This window comes from Cervus canadensis, chromosome 16 (assembly GCF_019320065.1).
Source record: "Cervus canadensis isolate Bull #8, Minnesota chromosome 16, ASM1932006v1, whole genome shotgun sequence".
Classification (NCBI taxonomy): Eukaryota; Metazoa; Chordata; class Mammalia; order Artiodactyla; family Cervidae; genus Cervus; species Cervus canadensis.
Genome location: NC_057401.1, coordinates 34,496,209 through 34,515,516, shown reverse-complemented (window position 1 = coordinate 34,515,516; position 19,308 = coordinate 34,496,209). Strand labels below are relative to the sequence as shown.

The 19,308-nt window shown below is 42.7% G+C and overlaps 1 pseudogene; it reads left to right on the top strand.

Moving 5' to 3' along the window:
- Positions 1–8,989: 8,989 nt before the first annotated feature.
- LOC122454705 lies at positions 8,990–9,085 on the top strand (annotated as a pseudogene).
- Positions 9,086–19,308: the final 10,223 nt, after the last annotated feature.

The window sequence follows — 19,308 nt, the reverse complement described above, 5'->3', positions numbered from 1 at the left end:
GGGAAGAAAAAAAATAGAGAGGGCAGTATTTTTAGATTTGCTAGCATAGAGCTTTGTGCTGTAGCGCCCGGGGCCCTGTTTCTGCAGGGCCAGTTCTCCTGGTCCAGGTTAGGACAAGCATTCCATCCCAGCTGAGGCAGACCCATCCATGTTTCCAGGTCTGCTGCAAGACCACCTCCTCCCGGGAGCCTCCTCCAAACACCCCCAGGTCCGGCTCCCTCTTCTGCCCAGTGCTCTTCTCCTAACATAAGTTTAGCACTCCCTCACTCTTCCTGAACATCTGTGTTCCTCTCCTCAATGGCCTCCTCACCCCGATGTTCACTCCTTGGCATCATAATGGAGACTTTCTCTGGTCTGCACTGCCCACCACTGACCCAGACCCACAGGGGTCTTTGGTTTCCACAGCTGGATGGCTACTCTCCCACTGGATGTCCTCGTCTCTTTAGTTCCAGGCTTTCTACCTCAACATCCACTCAGAGAAGCCCCTGCTCTGTACCCACGTAGCTTCAAGCTGACCTCAGGGCTCTGTGAACTTCTTCCCTGTTCCTGCCTTGAGGTTTGGATGGGCCACAGCTCGACCTGAGGTGAGACTAGGTTGAAATGACTGAGTAAACATCATTTCTGTATTCCATTATTCACACATACACAGATGTCCAGAAAGTCCCTATATATGAACTGACTTACATTCCAAAAGTTAGCTTGTAAATTAGTTGTTTGAATCTGGAAGTTCATAGGAAACAATATTATAAATGAATTCGTTCATTCATTCACCAGATACATCTCAGCAACATTAAAAGGCAAGCTTCCAGGGAACAAAGCCCCTCTCCTCAAGGGGTGTATTCCCTTGTCAGGGAGACAGATAACCCACAAATAAAAAAATATATATGGCAGAGGATCCAAGGTGCTACAGAAAGGAATATCATAGGGAAAGTGAATAAGGCGTACTGGAATGGGGCTGGGATTATAAATAGGGTGGCACGGGAAGGCTATTTAAGACACCTGAAAGAGGGCAAAGAAAGTCCAGATGCAAGGCAAGGGTGAAGTTGGTCTGTTCAAAGACCCACAAGGCCAGAGTAGCTAGAGCTGAGTGAGCACTGGGAGACAAAAATACTGGTTGGTTTCCTGGCCAGCCCACTGGCAGTCAATTTAGCTGTAATTCTAATTCAATGCAAGACACATTTATTGAGTGCTGACTCTGCCAGGGGTTAGGACTGGGACTCATTCTCTTGACTTCCACAACCTAACTCTTCCTCCAAGACACAGTGTTTCAGATCTCTGAAGACAGGTGCCTGTCCCACTGCCCTAGCCCCAACACACCCAGTTTAAGATTTTCTCCTTATCTTTGGTATTCTTCCGTTTTGTCATGAGGTACTTTGTTTCTAGATGCAAGAGTCACAGGAGACGCGAGTTCGATTGCTGGGCCAGGAAGATCCCCTGGAGGAGGATATGGCAACCCACTGCAGTATTCTTGCCTGGAGAATCCCATGGACAGAGGAGCCTGGCGGGATACAGTCCATAGGGTCACAAAGAGTAGGACACAACTGAAGTGACTAAGCACAGCACACCATACACTACGTGCTTTCAATCTAAGAATTTGTGACCTTCTTCAGTTCTTAACAATTCTCAGCCATGACTGCTTCAAGTATTGCTTCTCCCCCAGTCACTCTTTTTCTTTCATTGAAAAGATCAGACACATGATGGAATCTTCTTAAACTGCCTTCCCTGTCTGTTACAACTCTGTCTCTTTATTTCTGAGCTTATTCTGAGTGAATTCCTCAGAACTGTCTTCCAGTTCACAAATTATGTCTTTAACTACGGCCAACGTCACAGTTACCTGTTATTCCTCAGCAACTAAACTCCACACAGCTGTGTGAAGTTGGGGTGGTTTCTTCATCCCTCTGAGAGTCAACTTTTATTAAACGGGATAGTGATACTACATTTTTAGAAATCAGGTTTAAATGAAATAATGCATATAAAGGGCATAAATAAGTGTTCAGTAAAAATTGTTGGCACCATTTCCTTTGACTGGGTGTCATCTGAAAGAACTGTGGATGAGAAAGTAAGAAAAAAGATGAAAAGAATGAAGAGGATTGAATGGAGGTTGTTGTTTAGAATGGAGGGCATTGTTAAGGACTTCTGCAAAAGGACCTAAAGCTACTTGGGCCATTAACAATTGATGGAAGCTAGTGGTCAATATTGGTCACCTCCAACAATTAGGGGTGGGTGGAACTCCAGGTCTTCTTCCTTCACATCCTGGCTACCTAGTGGAAGGCAACAATAGTAGCAAGTCTCAGACCCCATCCTACCACAGTCTGATAATGACCAGCACTCAGGTCCTCCAACAACCATGCAGGCTGATCCATAAGCTTGGGACAACCCTACTCTGGTCCTTTCAGGAAACCTGACAAGCACATTGTATGAAAGATTTACCCTCAAGCAACCAAGGCAAATTCATCAAATATTGTAAGAGCAGAATCATCACACACATCTTCTGCCAAGTGTGAGAGACAGAGGATAAACAAAGTTTCAGGTCAAGAGCAGCCTCCTGAAGGTAGTAGATCACCAGATTTATGCAAAGGGAGACATGCCTTTACAAATTTTCTAGGCAATCATTTATCTTGAACACCACTGATTTCACAAATGAAAAAATGTTTTACCATCCTTTATGCTAATTAACCTAGTCTCAGATACAGGTTTTTAGATCAGGAGAGCTGAACTGTTTTCTATTCTTCTTCTGTGGTGTTTATCTCTGAGTATGTGTCTCCAATATGCATGATATTCACTCACAATACACATCATGTTTTCTGCATTCAAGTATTTTTAAAGGAAACTACATGCACTATAATAAGGATAGTTAGGCAGAAGACTTGGAAAGCCTATATCCTTTAAGTGAAATCTGAAGATAGGAAACAGCAGTCACTTGTTCAGACAGAGGAACAAACAGCACACTCATTCTTGGAATGATTTCCATTTCCTGGCTTGTTTATCATAACCCCTCTTTTGGCCAGAAAATGACCCAATTTCCACTCAGATTTGCTCATCCCATTACCATCCCACATTGTCTTCAAGAGACTTTTTTTATATAAAGGTTTGAATATAGACTTGAAGCTTCAGTGCTAGGAGAACAGGAATCTATTAACATTTTAATATTATCTATATTTGCATTTCTTTCAAATTCAAGCTTGTTCAGTGCACCTGGATAGTTAACATTCCACCTTAGGTACTACTCTTTTCAGCCCCTAAATTCTCTCTAACTAGTCCCACTGGTTTGGCAGAAAGACCTTGGCTTTCATCTACTGGCAGATTTTGATCAAAGTGTGGGGAGCTGGGATTCAGGAAGCTGGCACACACACACTGAACTTGGAACTTAGCCGAAGGTTACAGGGACACTAGCAGGGTGTACTTGCCACTTTCCACTCACAGTGTAACCAAACACCCTCCATTGTACCACTAGTTTGGCTGCTTAATGTGAAGACCACACTGGGTTAAGAGCCAAATGTCTGGATTCAAGCTCCAGCTCTATCATCTTCCAGCTGGGTATGCTTGGGTAAGTCATCTGATGCTTCCCAAGCCCAATTTCACAATCCATCAGATGGGGCTGGTGAGTGAACTCCAATTCACAGGGTGGTCATTAGACCAAATGGCAGATTATGAAGACATAAGCTCTATAAATTATAAACATTAAGCAGGTGCAAAGAAGTATTTATATCATCATGCCCATACATGTGATTGTTTCAGGTGAACATACCTGATCTTTACAAGTGGATTCTAAGATTCTAGAAAGGGGAGGCTATAAACTACGAGTCTTTGTACTACCTAACAGCACCACATACCTACTGACACTTACTGGGTAAATGAAAGAATGAGATTCCAAGAGTAGAGGAAGAAGACAAGGACTTGGCTTAATGTCATAGACCTGTGTGTGCTAAGTCACTTCAGTCATGTCTGACTCTGTGACTCTGTGGACCATAGCCCACCAGGCTCCTTTGTCCATGGGATTCTCTAGGCAAGAAAACTGGAGTGGGTTGCCATTTCCCCCTCCAGGGGATCTTCCTGATCCAGGGATTGAATGTGTGTCTCTTATGTCTCTTGCACTGGCAGATGGGTTCTTTACCACAAGCACCACCTGGGAAGCCCATCATACACCTAGGAAGAGTATTCAACATCATTCATTCAACAAAACTTTATTGAAGACCTGCCATGTTCAAAGTCTTGTGTAAGACTTTCAACCTAAGATGAGTGGCCTCTGCCTTGAGGAAATTAAGTGGAATAAAGTGTTAAAAGGGCTAAGAAGAGAGTCTGAACTGAACACAATGGGAACACAAAGACGTGTTTGGGTAATTCTACCCCATTGGGTTTTGAGGGTGGAAACGAGAAGAGGAAGGAAGAGCTTCATATGGAAGCTGATGCATGAACTGTTTTGAAAGATAAGTGGGCGTGTGACATTTGGGGACTCAGAAGGTCTGGGTACTGTGTTTCAGAGGAATAAAGTGAGCAGAACCAGCAAGAGAGCAGGGCCAAATCCTTACCTGTGGTTTGAAGGGCCAGAGTAGCGAGCAAGGGAGGAGTGGTTAAAAGAGATGAAACTAGGAAAGGAAATCTTTCCCACTCTCAGTTTCTAAGAAAGGGGACCCCCTACAAACACACACACACACACACACACTCCTGACTTCTCTCCACCCTTGGGAGGTACAGTGACTTCTATGGCTGGTAAACTGGGAAGAATAGAGAGCGTGTTCTGTTCAGCCCTGTCCTTCTTCTTCCTCTTGGGACTTGGAATATCTGCCACATGGAAATCTGCTCCTCTGTGCACCAGTCCAGCTGCATGCTGGAACTTACCTAATGAGGAGTCAGCTGGCAGGCCCTTGGCCCTCATACTAAGTGGTGTTCTCTACTTAAGACTTGATCAGTAGCAAAGTGAATTCTGGCCAAGTTTGCACACTTTGTTTGCTTTTGCAGTTTACCCAGAGCCCACAGAGGGCAGAGGGGCAATGTTTTGTGTTGGGTCCCCACCAGGGCCAGATCATGGAGGGCTTGGAAGGCTCTGCCTATACCTTTAGAACCACATAGACCAAAGGGTCCCTGCTACAATGAGCGTGTGACGAAAGGGCCTGTAGAGGGAAACAGTTAATGCAGCTTTTGTAGGAAGAGCATGGATCTGGATTTCAGAGGAACTGGGAGCACCCCACCCCCACCCCCGGCTCTGCCACCAACCATTTGGATGACTTTGGGCAGATTGCTTTAACGTTCCAGGTCAATTTCCTCATCTGTAGAATGAGTTGGTTTATAAAAATCTCTAGTGGCTCTCTCAACTTATATAAACTTAGAACAGGGAGGATTTCTTAACAGGAGGAAGTTTGGAACACTGGAGCAGGTTGAACAATGTGGCAGGCTGTGGAATCTCTTTCCTTAAAGATCTTGAAGAAGCAACTGGTTTCACATCTCATTTGGATAAGCAGTTTAACTTGTATATGCCAGATACCTGATCACAATAGTTATACGAATGTTCTTATTTAATTCTGGGGCTTCCCTGGTGGCTCTGTGGTAAAGAATCCACCTGCCAATGCAGGAGATGTGGGTTCAACCCCTGGAGAAGGGAATGGCAATCCACCCCAATATTCTTGCCTGGGAAATCCCATTAACAGAGGAGACTGACGGGCTACTGTCCATGGGGTCGCAAAAGAGTTAGACACTACTTAGCGACTAAATAGCAATTTAAATCTCATGCCAACATATGAAACAGATACTACTATCATTCCTCATTGATATTCAAGGAAACGGAGACTCAAGAAGACTTAGATAACTTCCCCAGGGGCTGACACGTAGTAAGCACCAGTGCTGGACTTTGAACCTGGGAGGTCTGACACCACGGCTGCACTGCCCAGCACTCCACTGCACTGCCTCCGTGAGGGGGGCAGCTCTGGGTCTTTTCTCAAAAGCCCATCATGATCCATGGTGTCTCTGGAGGGACTCAGCGTGCAGTCTCTCAGACACGTGCAAAAGGCAGGTGCTTGGCTAGTGAGAGAAACCAAACTCTTTTGGCTCCCTCTGAGTTCTGTGCCCTCGCTTTTGACATTCAGGGGTGAGAAGCACTTGTTTGGCAATTAATAATGCACTGCCTTGTCACCTCACTTTATTGATGTCTTTATTGTTGTTCAGTTTCCATGTGCTTAGGAGTTGTCTCCTTCCTTCATACTGATTGCATAACTACCACCTGTCAGGCACTGTTCTACACACCTCAAATATGTTATTCCATTTAACGCTCACAACAATCCTTCAGGGCAGGTACTGTTATCATCCCCAGTTTACAGCTGAGAAAACTGAGGCACACAGGGAAGGATACTATAATATTGCCAATAGGACAGAGACATTGATAGTGTATACCAGAGCTTCCGTAAATATCTGCAAATGGATTGACTAGTCAAGGTTCATTTATTTCAAAGATTCCCTTTGCCCAGGTCTTTCCATAATCTTCCATTTATTCTCTACTTAGCTTTATCTTTTCTTTAATTCTTACACTGGCTGTGTCTAAGGTGCCGATTGAAAACTGAAACAAACATCCAGGTGTGGAACATTTCAAAACACTTGAGGGCAGTGTTATTCTAGAAGGCCCTGGGGAAGATACAGAAGGCTCCCAATATGGAATACACACACCTTCCACTTAATAATTGTGCTTCAGTTGACTACCTTATTCATGGTATATTTGCTTGGTTCGTGATTTGCTGATAAGCATGTTTGTTCATTCTTTTATGAATTTCAGGCCTGAGAGAATTTTTCTTGCTTTTTTCATTCTGCATTCATCTGACTTTTAGCTTAAAAGTAAAATAGGAGAAACTAAAATCAGCTTAATGAGGGCTGTATGGAGTAGATATGCTTTTCTAAACAGACGTGTGTGTGTGTGTGTGTGTGTCTGTGTGTATTTTGGAAGGTGACTATGGGCTGGCAGTGGCGGGAACCTCTCCTCTCTGCCCCTTGAATGTCCTGTGAACAATCTCAACTCCAAAGCCACAATTTCTATGTTTACTCTGGGCTCTGGCAATGAATGATTAGCCTTCTCCAATGGTGATGCACCCATTTTGGACACGCTCTCTACACTAGCGTTATACTTTGCAGACCACCGCCATGACTGTAGCTGGGACAATGATCTACAGTGGCAGCAGCAGTAATTCACATAAACCACAGGCTAGTCAGATGTGCCAGCCGAGGTGGATGGATCCTATGTGTCCACCACCTCTTGTACCCGGACTTGTTTAAACCCCTTGTGGACAAAATTAACTTTCCACGAGAAGAGTTAAACAAGAATGAATAGAAGAGGCTCTCTGCCTCTTTACTCCCAACCCTCCTTTAGTGAACACTCTGCTCCAAAATTGCAGTTAGATATATCTCAAATTCAACTCTGGGCATGTTTCTTTTGGCTTCACTTGTGACACATCTCTAAATAAATGTTAGCGTTTTACAACGTTGAAAAATACCAGAAATACACATTTCTCCATAAAACCCAGGAAATTCTCAGTATTAGCGCATGAGCCATAATTCCATGACTTTTTACTGGAGAATGAATGTTCACAGCCTCCTCCAATGCATGCTTAGGCCTCTCCAGACCAGCTGGTGCAGGTGGCCATCTGCTTAGAATCACCATCAGCCCAGAAACAAATGCTCTGAAGACCCCAGATTTCAATTTCCTAACAGGAGACTCACATTCTGCACCTGAACCGCTGATGTGAAGAAAATATGGATACACTGAATGCACCCTAAGAAAGGTGATGCTCACCCACACATTCTTGCGGTACAAGTGGGAACTATGTTATAACTTCTCCAAGAATACAATACACAAGAGTGAAATCTGGTCATGCAATCTATGACTTTCCCAGGACAGGTAGTAAATATAGTTCATCTACGTTAAAAATCAAGAGTAGGCCAAAAAAATTTGAAGAAGTAATTCACAGAGGAGGAAACATAAATGGCTACTAAACATAAGACGAGATGAATTTTCATGGTGGTTATTAGGGAAATACAGGTGAAAACTACAACAGGTTACCATTTTATGCCATTAGATTGGGTATAAAATGACACTCAAAGTGATCATATGGACGTTGAACAATGGGAAATCTTGCGCCCTGCTGGTGGGCGTATACACTGGTTCAATTACCTTAGAGAAAAATCCGGCATTGATTAGTCAAGGTGGAGATGTGTATTCCCTCTCCCTTAGGTAGCCCACCGGTAGAATAAGTATCACATAAGTGCAGGGTAGATATGTACATGGATATCTGGAGTAAGATTGTTTGTTAAAATACAACAATGGAAACAACCTGATGTCCATCTACAGGGTACACATAAATGGTTGTACCTTCATATAATCAACCACTAGATAGGGTGAAAATAAACAAGAGTGACATTCATCAATGTGGATAAAGTTAAGAGAACAAAACCACTTGTAAACTAATAAATACAGCATGATATTACTGACACTAAGTTAAAAGCAGGTAAAATACCACATGTTTCTTAGGGATCCATATATATGCATATAATAAAAGTGTAAAGAAATGCATGAAAATGAAAAGCACAAAGTTCAGGATGATGAGTTGTTCTGGGATAAAGAACACACTTGGGGAAGGATACACAGAAAGTTATCTATTATTTGGGTAACTTTTATTTCTTAAGTTGAGTGGGTATTCTTTGTTTTCTACTTTATACCAGTGTGCATATATTAAATATTTTGTAATACACTTTAATTTACATATTCCCTATGTGTGTGCCCACACGCACACACACTCTGAGATAAACCTATGCTGTAGGAGAGTATTATTAGCAGAATAATGCACAACAGCAACAAACCAGACACTACATATATATGTGATATATTGATATACTATATATATATATGTATATCCATATTAAAACAAATGGGTAAAAAAATAAAAATAAATAAAATATTCCTTTGAGGTGCCAAAAAAATTTCAGAGTTAGAAAGGCTTCAGAAATCTAGTTCGTGCTCGCTTCGGCAGCACATATACTAAAATTGGAACGATTAGCATGGCCCCTGAGCAAGGATGACACGCAGATTTGTGAAGCGTTTCATATTTTTTTATCTATGGTGAAACAGATCACCAGCCCAGGTTGGATGCATGAGACAAGTGCTCGGGCCTGGTGCACTGGGAAGACCCAGAGGGAGCAGGTAGAGAGGGAGGTGGGAGGGGGGATCGGGATGGGGAATACATGTAAATCCATGGCTGATTCATGTCAATGTATGACAAAAACCACTACAATATTGTAAAGTAATTAGCCCCCAACTAATAAAAATAAGTTAAAAAAAAAAAAGAAATAGAGGAAATCCCCACCTTGGGACAAAATAAAAGAAGGCATAAATAATGTTTGTAAATAAACTTTTTAATGGTTCAAATCTTAAAAAATAAAATAAAATAAATCTATCAATCAATCCATCAAAAAAAATCATCTAGTTCAACAATCTCCCTTTAAACATGATGACAAATAATGAAAATCAGAAATGGAAGAGGAGGCATTATAATTAATGGCACAGAAGTAAAAAGGAATACAAGAGGCTGCTATAAACAATTATACTCCAAGAAATTGGATAGCCTAGGAGAAAAGATACATTCTTAGAAAAACATGAAATATGAAGAATGAATTAGGAAGGAATAGAAAATCTGAACAGACCTATAGATAGCTAGTAAGGAGACTGAACTAGTAATCAAAAATATTTCAACAAAGAAAAGAAGAGGACCAGATGGCTTTACTGGTCCTCCAATCATTCCCAAACTCTTCCAAAAAACTGAAGAGGAAGGACTACTTCCAGACTCCTTTTACAAGGTCAGTATTATCTTGATATCAAAGTCAGACAAAGAGATTAAAAAAAAAACTACAGACCAATATCCCTAATGAATATTGATGTAAAAATCTTCAACAAAATATTAGTTAACTAAATTCAACAGCATATTAAAAGGATTACACATCATGATAAAGTGGAATTTATCTCTTGGATGTAAGGATGGTTCAACATACAAAAATCAATGACTATAACACATTACATTAAATAGAATGAAGGACAAAATTTACATGATCATTTTAACTGATGCAGAAAAAAGTATTTGACATAATTTTCAATTTTTTTGATGAAAACACTGAATAGACTATGAATAGAGGGAAAGGTCATATATTAAAATCCTATAGCTAACATCATACTCATCATACTCAGTGAAAAGCTGAAATCTCCTCTGAGATAGAAACAGGACTAAGATATCCACTGTCACCATTTCTATTCAACATAGTATTAGAAGTCCTAGCCAGAGCAATTAGGCAAGATAAATAAACAAGTCATTCAAATTGGAAAAGAAGTAAAATTATCTGTTTGCAGATTATATGACCTATTATGTAGAAAACCCCAAAGATTCTACAAATATGAAACTGTTAGAATAACTAAACTAATTCAGCAAAGTTGCAAGATGTAAACCAGCACTCAAAAATCAGTTGCATTTCTATGCACCAATAGTGAAAATCAAAATAGAAAATTAAGAAAATGAAAACATCAAAAAGAATAAAATACCCTGGAATAAATTTAACCAAGAAGGTAAAAGACTTATACACTGAAAACTATAGAACAGTCATGAAAGAAATGAAAGAAGATACAAATAAATGGAAAGAAATCCCATGTTCGCTGGAAGACTTAATATTGTTAAAATGTCTATATTGCTCAAAGCCATATACAGATTCAATACAATCCTTATCAAAATCTCAATGGCATTTTTTTGTAGAAAGAAAAAAAAATCATAAAATACGTATAGTATCTCAAAGAATCCCAAACACCCAAAACAATCTTGAGAAAGAACAAAGCTGGAGGCCATACATTTTCTGATTTCAAAACATATTACAAAGCTATAGTAATCAAAATAGTATGGTGTTGGCATAAAGACAGACATAAACCAGAGGAACTAAATAGACAGCCCCCAAATAAACCCTCATGTATAAGGTCAAATGATCTTTAACAGGATACTTAGGCTACAAAACGGAAAAAGATAGTCTCTTCAATAAATGGTGTTTGGAAAGTTGAATATCCATATGTGAAAGAATAAAGATGGACCTTTATCTTACATGGGCTTCCCTGGTGGCTCAATAATACAATAAGTGAATTACAATAATACGTGAACTGAGAACTTCCAGATGTTCAAGTTGGATTTAAAAAAGGTAGAGGAACCAGAGATCAAATTGCCAACATCTATTGGATCACAGAAAAAGCAAGACAATTCCAGAAAAACATCAACTTTTGCTCTATTGACTACGCCAAAGCCTTTGACTCTGTGGATCACAACTAACTGTGGACAATTCTTCAAGAGATGGGAATACCAGGCCACCTTACCTGCCTCCTGAGAAATCTGCATGCTGGTCAAGAAGCAACAGTTAGAACTGGACATGGAACAATGGACTGGTTCCAAATTGGGAAAGGAGTACATCAAGGCTGTATATTGTCACCCTGCTTATTTAACTTAAATGCAGAATACATCATGTGAAATGCCAGAATGGATGAAGCACAAGCTGGAATCAAGATTGCCAGGAGAAATATCAATAACCTCAGATATGCAGATGACACCACCCTTATGGCAGAAAGTGAAGAGGAACTAAAGAGCCTCTAGATGAAAGTGAAAGAGGAGACTGAAAAAGCTGGCTTAAAACTCCACATACAGAAAACTAAGATCATGGCATCTTGTCCCATCATTTCATGGCAAATAGATGGAGAATCAATGGAAACAGTGACAAACTTTATTTTCTTGGGCTCCAAAACCACTGCAGATGGTGACTGCAGCCATAAAATTAAAAGACGCTTGCTCCTTGGAAGAAAAGCTATGACCAACCTAGACAGAATATTAAAATCAGAGACATTACTTTGTCAACAAAGGTCTGTATAGTCAAAGCTATGGTTTTTCCAGTAGTCATGTATGGATGTGAGAGTTGGACCATAAAGAAAGCTAAGTGCCAAAGAATTGATGCTTTTGAACTGTGGTGTTGGAGAAGACTCTTGAGAGTCCCTTGAACTGCAAGGAGATCCAATCAGTCCATCCTGAAGGAAATCAGTCCTGAATATTAATTGGAAGGACTGATGCTGAAGCTGAAGCTCCAATACTTTGGACACCTAATGCGAAGAACTGACTCATTGGAAAAGACCCTGATGCTGGGAAAGATTGAAGGCAGGAGGAGAAGGGGACAACAGAGGATAAGATGGTTGGATGGCATCACCAATTTGATGGATGTGAGTTTGAGTAAACTCCAGGAGTTGGTGATGGACAGGGAAGCCTGGCATGCTGCAGTCCATGGGGTCACAAAGAGCCAGACACAACTGAGTGACTGAACTGAACTGAACTTATCTTACACTATATACAAAAATTAAAGTCCTAAATATAAGACCTGAAACTATAAAACTTCTAGAAGAAAACAGAGGGAAAGACTTCATGATACTGGAGTAAGCAATGTTTTCTTAGGTATAATACTAATGCACAGGCAACAAAAGCAAAAACAGACACATAGTGCTACATCAAACTTTAAAACTTATGTTCCACAGAGGATACAATTATCAGAGTAAAAGGCAACCTACAGAATGGGGGAAAATATTTGCAAATCATTTATCAAATAAGAGATTAATCTGAAGAATATACAACAACAAAAAACAAATAACCTGATTAAAAATAGGCAAAGGACTTGAACAGGTATTTCTCCAAAGAAGATATACAAGTAACCACCAAACAAAAGATGTTCTATATAGCTTATTATCAAGAAATGCAAATAAAAATATGAGATACCATTTCAAAACTGTTAGAACGGCCACTATCCAAACAAAACAAAACCTCAGAAAATAATGAGTACTTGATATAAAGAATTTGAATATAAAGAATCCCCACTGTTGGTGTGATTATAAAATGATACCATTATGAAAAACAATACAAGGTTTCTCAAAAAATTAAAATAGAACTACTATATGATCCAGCAACACCACTTCTGGGTACATATCCAAAAAAATTGAAAATAGGATTTTGAAGAGATATTCACACATCCACATTCATTGCAATATTATTCACATAGTCAAGATCTGGAAGCATCCTAAATGTTCACTAACAAATGAATGGGTGAAGAAAACATGTATAGACATGCAATGGAATATTATTCAGTCTAAATAAAGAAGGAAATCCTGGCATGTACTAAAACATGGGTAAAACTTGAGGACAATTTGCTAAATTAAATAAGCTGGTCACAAAAAGACAAATATTGCATGATTCCACTCATGAGAAAGCTAAAGTAAACTCATAGAAACAGAAAGTAGGATGGTGGCTGCCAGGAGCTGAGGGGAGGGAAAAATAAGATGTTTTTCAGTGGGTATAGAGTTTTCATAATACAAGATGAAAATGTTCTAGAAATCTGTTGCATAATACCATGAATGATGTATAGTTACCAACACTTATTGTGCAGTGAACGTTATTAAGAGGGTAAATTTATGTTGACTGTTCTTTTACAACTAAAAAACGAAACAAAAACATGATGAGAGCAAGGACCAGGATGATGGAATGACTTACCCAAGGTCGTGAACTAGCTAGTGCTGGGACTAGAATGCAGGCTGGCCAAGTCCAGATCATTGACCTTTTTCCTGCACCTTGCCAACTTCTTGTCCTGAGTTCTGTCTTATTTGTAATACCATTTTAGAGACTTGAGATGGCCTTTAGTGAGGACTGCTCTGAGGGGAGAGTCAACTCTTTATTGACCACGATGGCTCTGTTTAAAACATGGCCTTGTATCTTCGTGAGGCTTGCCCAGCAAGCTTCCATAATTGAGTTCCTAATTTTACAGCAAGCAATCACACATTCACATTGTGCTCAGCTTTTGCTGCCTTTCAATTATGGAGCTCAAGCCCCTTCGGAGGCAGTTAAGATTCATGGTTTGCTTACTACATGAAATGACAGCTATATTATAGAATGAAAAGTGCGAGGCCTGGGAAGGTCAAAGGGCCTATCTAACATTACAATGCCATCATTAAGGGGAACACGCTTTAAGGTCAAATTATTTAAAACTTTTCTGCCCCCTCCCTCACTTCAGCCTGATGGTTGCCTGTCTCATTCCCCAGCAGTGGGAAGTGAGTAAAATACAGAAACACAGAAGTATTAGTCCCAGCATTATCTTTTGCCCTTGGAAATGGCCTCCTTGCCTCCGTGGGAAAGATATCAAGTGTTTCCTCGATTCTAAGGACAACATTTTTTTTTTTGCAAATTTTCGTAATTTGGGGTGACTGAGGCTCTGAGGTGAGGCAGGGCATGGGAACCTCTTTCCAGAGCAGGAATGTGGGCAGGTTACAATAAGCAGCTCCTACAAATGGAAGTGAACAACCAAAAGCGCCGGGAGTCATAATTCCATCTGCGCTGAGGCAGTCATAACTCATGGTTTCCTGAACACTCCAGACGCTCCGGAGGGTAATTAGGGCTGCTTTCTCAGGGGCCCATGTGCCCTAAATGGGGTCCAGTTGGACCGACAGACCCCCCCCTTCCCCCCACACTTGGAATTGAGACTGGGCACCTGGTCAGCCAGCCTCCTGGTTCAGCTCAGGTTCTGGGTTTAGGAAACGAGACGCTGCCAGCCCTTCACCGTCTTCCCGGAGGGTGTGCTTCCTCTGGGTGAACCTGTCAAAGTTGGCTTCCAGGAGGACAGCCACTTGCTCACCACTCAGACAAGCGGTGGCCGCGTGGGGAGGGCCCGGCGTGAGCGCTGCCCCCGCGTGGGAGCCGCATGGACCCCGACGCCAGGCCTCTGAACGGGGCAAGGGAGCGTCTGCTGGGGCCTCCTGGACCCCTGGGACCCCAGCATTTTAGGGCTCCCTGCGCCCCGCCGGATCTCCCGCCTGGCATTCCGCTCCCCGGGGCGGGCACGCTGATGTCCCTTCTCCAGCCTCCAGCCTGGCCCTGACCTCTGGGTCCGCAGGTTGGCACGGATTTATAACCCTGAGCTGCTTTTTATCTCTTCGGGAAGTAGACGTTTTGCTTGGGAAGTTTTTCAATTTCCTCCTGGCCTGGACGAAACCGCTCAGATTTCCAAGGCCGAGCTTCCCCTCTCCTCCTGCCTGGGAGGCTCATTCCGCCTGCAGACAGGCCTTGAGGGTGGAGCAGACAGGCCTTCCTGACAAGCCTCCCCCTTCCCAAAATGCATATGAGGGGCGGGGGCACAACCACGGCCAGCCATCAGCCCTCCCTAAACGGCCCCTCCAAAGCGACCACAAATTCTCCTAAGCCACAATCTCCCAGGACAGGGCCCCAAAGCAGCACCTTCCCCCAGCAGCCCCCGTGGTTCTGAAACACCCCAAAGTTCCATTCCCACTGCTGTAGTCACTGTACAGTAGACAGAACGGGGTGAAGCGAATCTTAGTCCTCCTGCCTTTAATCCTCCTGAAACTTTATAGCATCATTCACAAGAAAAAAAAAAAAAAAGATGAACCCAGGACAGTCCAACAACAGCATATATCAGGCTTCTCACCAATAACATTGATGACTTTTTTTTTTTGCAGAGAAGTTTTCATCCAATTGCACACACATCTTTTTCCCCCCCTCCATAAATTCCCCTCCTCTAATCCCCATACTCACCCTCCCACGCAGTTTTCCCTCTTAGACACGATGTCATCTGAAAGTCAGGGAAAGCGGTAAAGTCAAGGCATCCCTTTTATACCTTGGTGAATATCTTTCGTTTTGATGGCTCTTTTATCCTGAATCGCTTCACCCACTTCATATCCCAGGATAACTTCACCCACCACTGAAGTACCGCCAGCCGGCTCAGGAGGGGAAAGTGGCAGCTGTTGCTCTGTTTTAGGCAGGAAGTGAAGAAGAACATGATATTCAATTAAAACTGCAGGGGGAATTCAGCGAGACAGCAGGGTCTAGTGGAGACCAATGGCCTGGGAGATCAGCCGGTCTGAGTTCTCCCCCCAGTCTCTGCCACCAGCTCCTGGGGGTGACCTTGGGCCTGTCACTAAAATGTTCTGGGCCTTCGTTTCATCTGAAAAATGGTGGTGATGATACCTGCATCCTCACAGGGATAGTTATGAGGATTAGGGAGATTAGGAAAATAAACAGGGCTCTTTTGATCCCTTCAAAGTCAGCAGCAAAGGATGGATGGATGCAGAAAGCCATCTTAGGCTGAGTGGATTCGGCTGCCAATTACAGGATGTGATCTGAGGTGTAATGAAAAGGCGGCTAGAGCCGGGATGCCTCTCCCACCAGCCCGCAAAGCTGCTCTGAAATCCCACTGTTGAAAAGACATGCAAAGAGCTGGGTTCAAATATGAATGTGACCTCTAGGAGCGACAGCACATCCACAGCCTTCTCCTGAGCTAGCTGGAACAGTTTGCCAGTTTCCAAGGAGAAAAAAGGGTCCTGAGTGAGTGAGACATTTGAACAAGGCCATGTTATTGGAGGAGAGTTTAGTACAAAGAGAGCGAAATTAGCATCAGCATGATGGTGGTTAGGGACGTGGGGAGGGGAGTGATACTACAGAAGCTGGTTTTTAAAAACACTGTAATCAGTGTTAGGTTACTGATAACAGTATGTTATCAATATTATTATAATGTTATTGATAACAGTAAGATCGCCCTGATGAAGTAATGTTACCTGATGTCTATTCTCTCTGTAAGATGCTGTATGTGTCCTTTCTTATCCAGTTTTGCTCTTCATATGTCCGTGCTCACTCGCTTCAGTTGTGTCCAACTCTTTGTGACCCCATGGATGGTAACCCACCAGGCTTCATGGGATTCTCCAGGCGAGATTGCCATGCCATCCTCTAGGGGAACTTCCTGATCCAGGGCTCAAACTCGGGTCCCTTACATTTCCTGCATTGGCAGGCAAGTTCTTTACTACTAGCGCCACCTGGTAGCCATCCTACACGTGTCTGTTCAGCACACCAGGAAGAAGAATGGTACTGCAGAAAGCTTTATGAAGATGATGACTGCGGTTGTGCTGACCGGTATTAGTATTATCGTTTCCACACACACGTCAGGCATCACACCACCGAGGGCGATTAAATCCTGGGGGCTTGAGTTGGAGTCCCAGCTCTATCACTTTGTTCGGGGGCCCTGAATATTTGAGCTTTCTGAAACCCAGTTTCACCATTTGGAAAATTAACAGACCTGCTTCACAGCTCTTTCCAGAGGATCGAATGATGTGGTGTAAAGTGCAAAAGGCGTCTGTATATGACAGAGGGCAATTCAAAGGGGAACTCTTGTCTCAGTCAGAGTAGGCTAGGTTACACCACAGTAAGAAGTAGCCCGTGACACCAGCATTCTATGGCTTAAAGCAGTAAGGGTTGATTTCTTCCTCCTGCTACAGGTCCACCACAAGTCAGCCTGGGGACACTCTGCTCACTGTAGTCGCAGTGGGACACAGGCAGAACCGCAACCTCTAGGTCAGAGGTCAAAAAGGAAGTGCCCTTGGCTCTTAAAGTTTCTGCTGCTCCTTCTTTAACCCAAGAAAGTCACAGGGCCCTATGGACTTCAGGTAGGCAGGGGATTGCAGTCCTACCGTGTGTCAGAAGAAGGGAGACCTAGGGCAGGCATGGTCACTGCTCTACAAGGCTGGGTAAGATGTCATCCTTGCATTCAAGGAGCTTACCCAGAACTAACCTCTAGAGCACGCCCCAGACGCTCCAGAAACAGCTCCAGAAGAGCACATGCGCATTCTGCCCTGGATTTCCACCCTTGCCCCCACTTCCTCCCAGCCTTCTCAGGCACTCATTTCCATCTCAGGAATGCCTTTGCGAAAGGAAGCTAGAACACCTCCTGCTTCCTTGGCCTCTGCCACACTGATTGTAAAATCACCTCAAGGCCTTTCTTTCAGAGCTGGAGTCCTCCCTTTGTCCTTCATCTAGACTGCATGGGGAGGTGCCCAGGCGGCAGGCCTCTCAGGACAGCCTCCCCTGGCTGCAGCTAATTGCACCAGGTTTGAAGCACAGCCCGTCCCTTGCCTCCCGCCCCTCCTGCGCCTGATGCAAGCTGACCTTCCCTTGGCCCAAGCTTGGAGCTGGTATTTTGCCTTTGGGGAAGAAGCAGGCAAACTTAGGTCAGGCTTTGCCCCTCCCAGTCTCCCTTAGAACCAGTTTCCAGCTCTCCGAGTGTAGACATCTCCCACATCCCCTTCTCCATCATCCAGAGATTTCTAGCATGGCTTGAGATTCAGCAAAGTTTTCCCTCCTTCCTCTTGAGTCATGTCCCTTCTCCTAAGCATTTCAGTTGGGACCCAGAAAGAAAATGAAAGGGTTTAATGTAATATTCTTAGTAATAATAATAAGCATAATAGCTTACTGTGTGCCAGGCTCTGAGTACATTAAAGTATTAAGTCATTAAATATTCACAACAACTCTACGAAATCGGGACAATTTTCTCATTTTCGATATGAATAGGAAACAAACCCAGAGAGGTGAAGTATCTTGTCCAAGGCCACGCAGCTAGTAAGGGAAAGAGTTGGGATTTAACCCAAGCAATCTGCATGGTTAAAGCCCATGCAGACCGTTTTCCATAATGGTAGTTATTTATACAGTGTTTGAGAGAGGTGTTTGATAGACTGGAAGGCTGATTCACTTGTCGAGGCCTTCCCAAGATATTATGAGGTCATCACTGCCCTCTGGTGGTCATTGGTGAGCATTGCCACTCAAAATGCACTGACCCTAACCCTCTGGCAAAGAGCTTCACAAAATTCAGAGTGAACTGGCAAATAAACGTTCACATGCCACATTGTCGTATTGACTATTTCCCTCTGGCTTGGTGTGTTTTACATTTGTTTTCCCCCTGGAGAAAAAAGAAGGAAGAACAAAAAACACACGGGCAACTCTCCACCTCTGTGAGAATAAGCAGAAGAAAACCACAATTATGTAACTATCAAATAACAAGTCTATGTGTTTATTGTCATGGAATTTGTGATGTAGCATAGATGCCCATGGAATGTCATCCTAAACAGATGCAAAAGCACATTTTCAGTCATTTATAACTAAGTTAAGGTGAAATTCTTGCTTTAATTAATCAGGGTATTCTTCCACTATAAAAGGTTGCATGCAAGAAGATTCTTATTTTTAAAGTTCAGCCATTTTGGATTATCTTCGTTCAAATAGAAATCCGAGGTCATGTTTTGTTTTGGTGTAGAAGGAAGAAGGTGATCATTTCTGACGGACTTGTAATCGGACAGCTTGGCCTGAGAAACCGTTTCAATAGTGACTACAATTGTGGAGTGGGCTTCCCTGGAGGCGCTAGTGGTGAAGAACCTGCCTGCCAATGCAGGAGACATAAGAG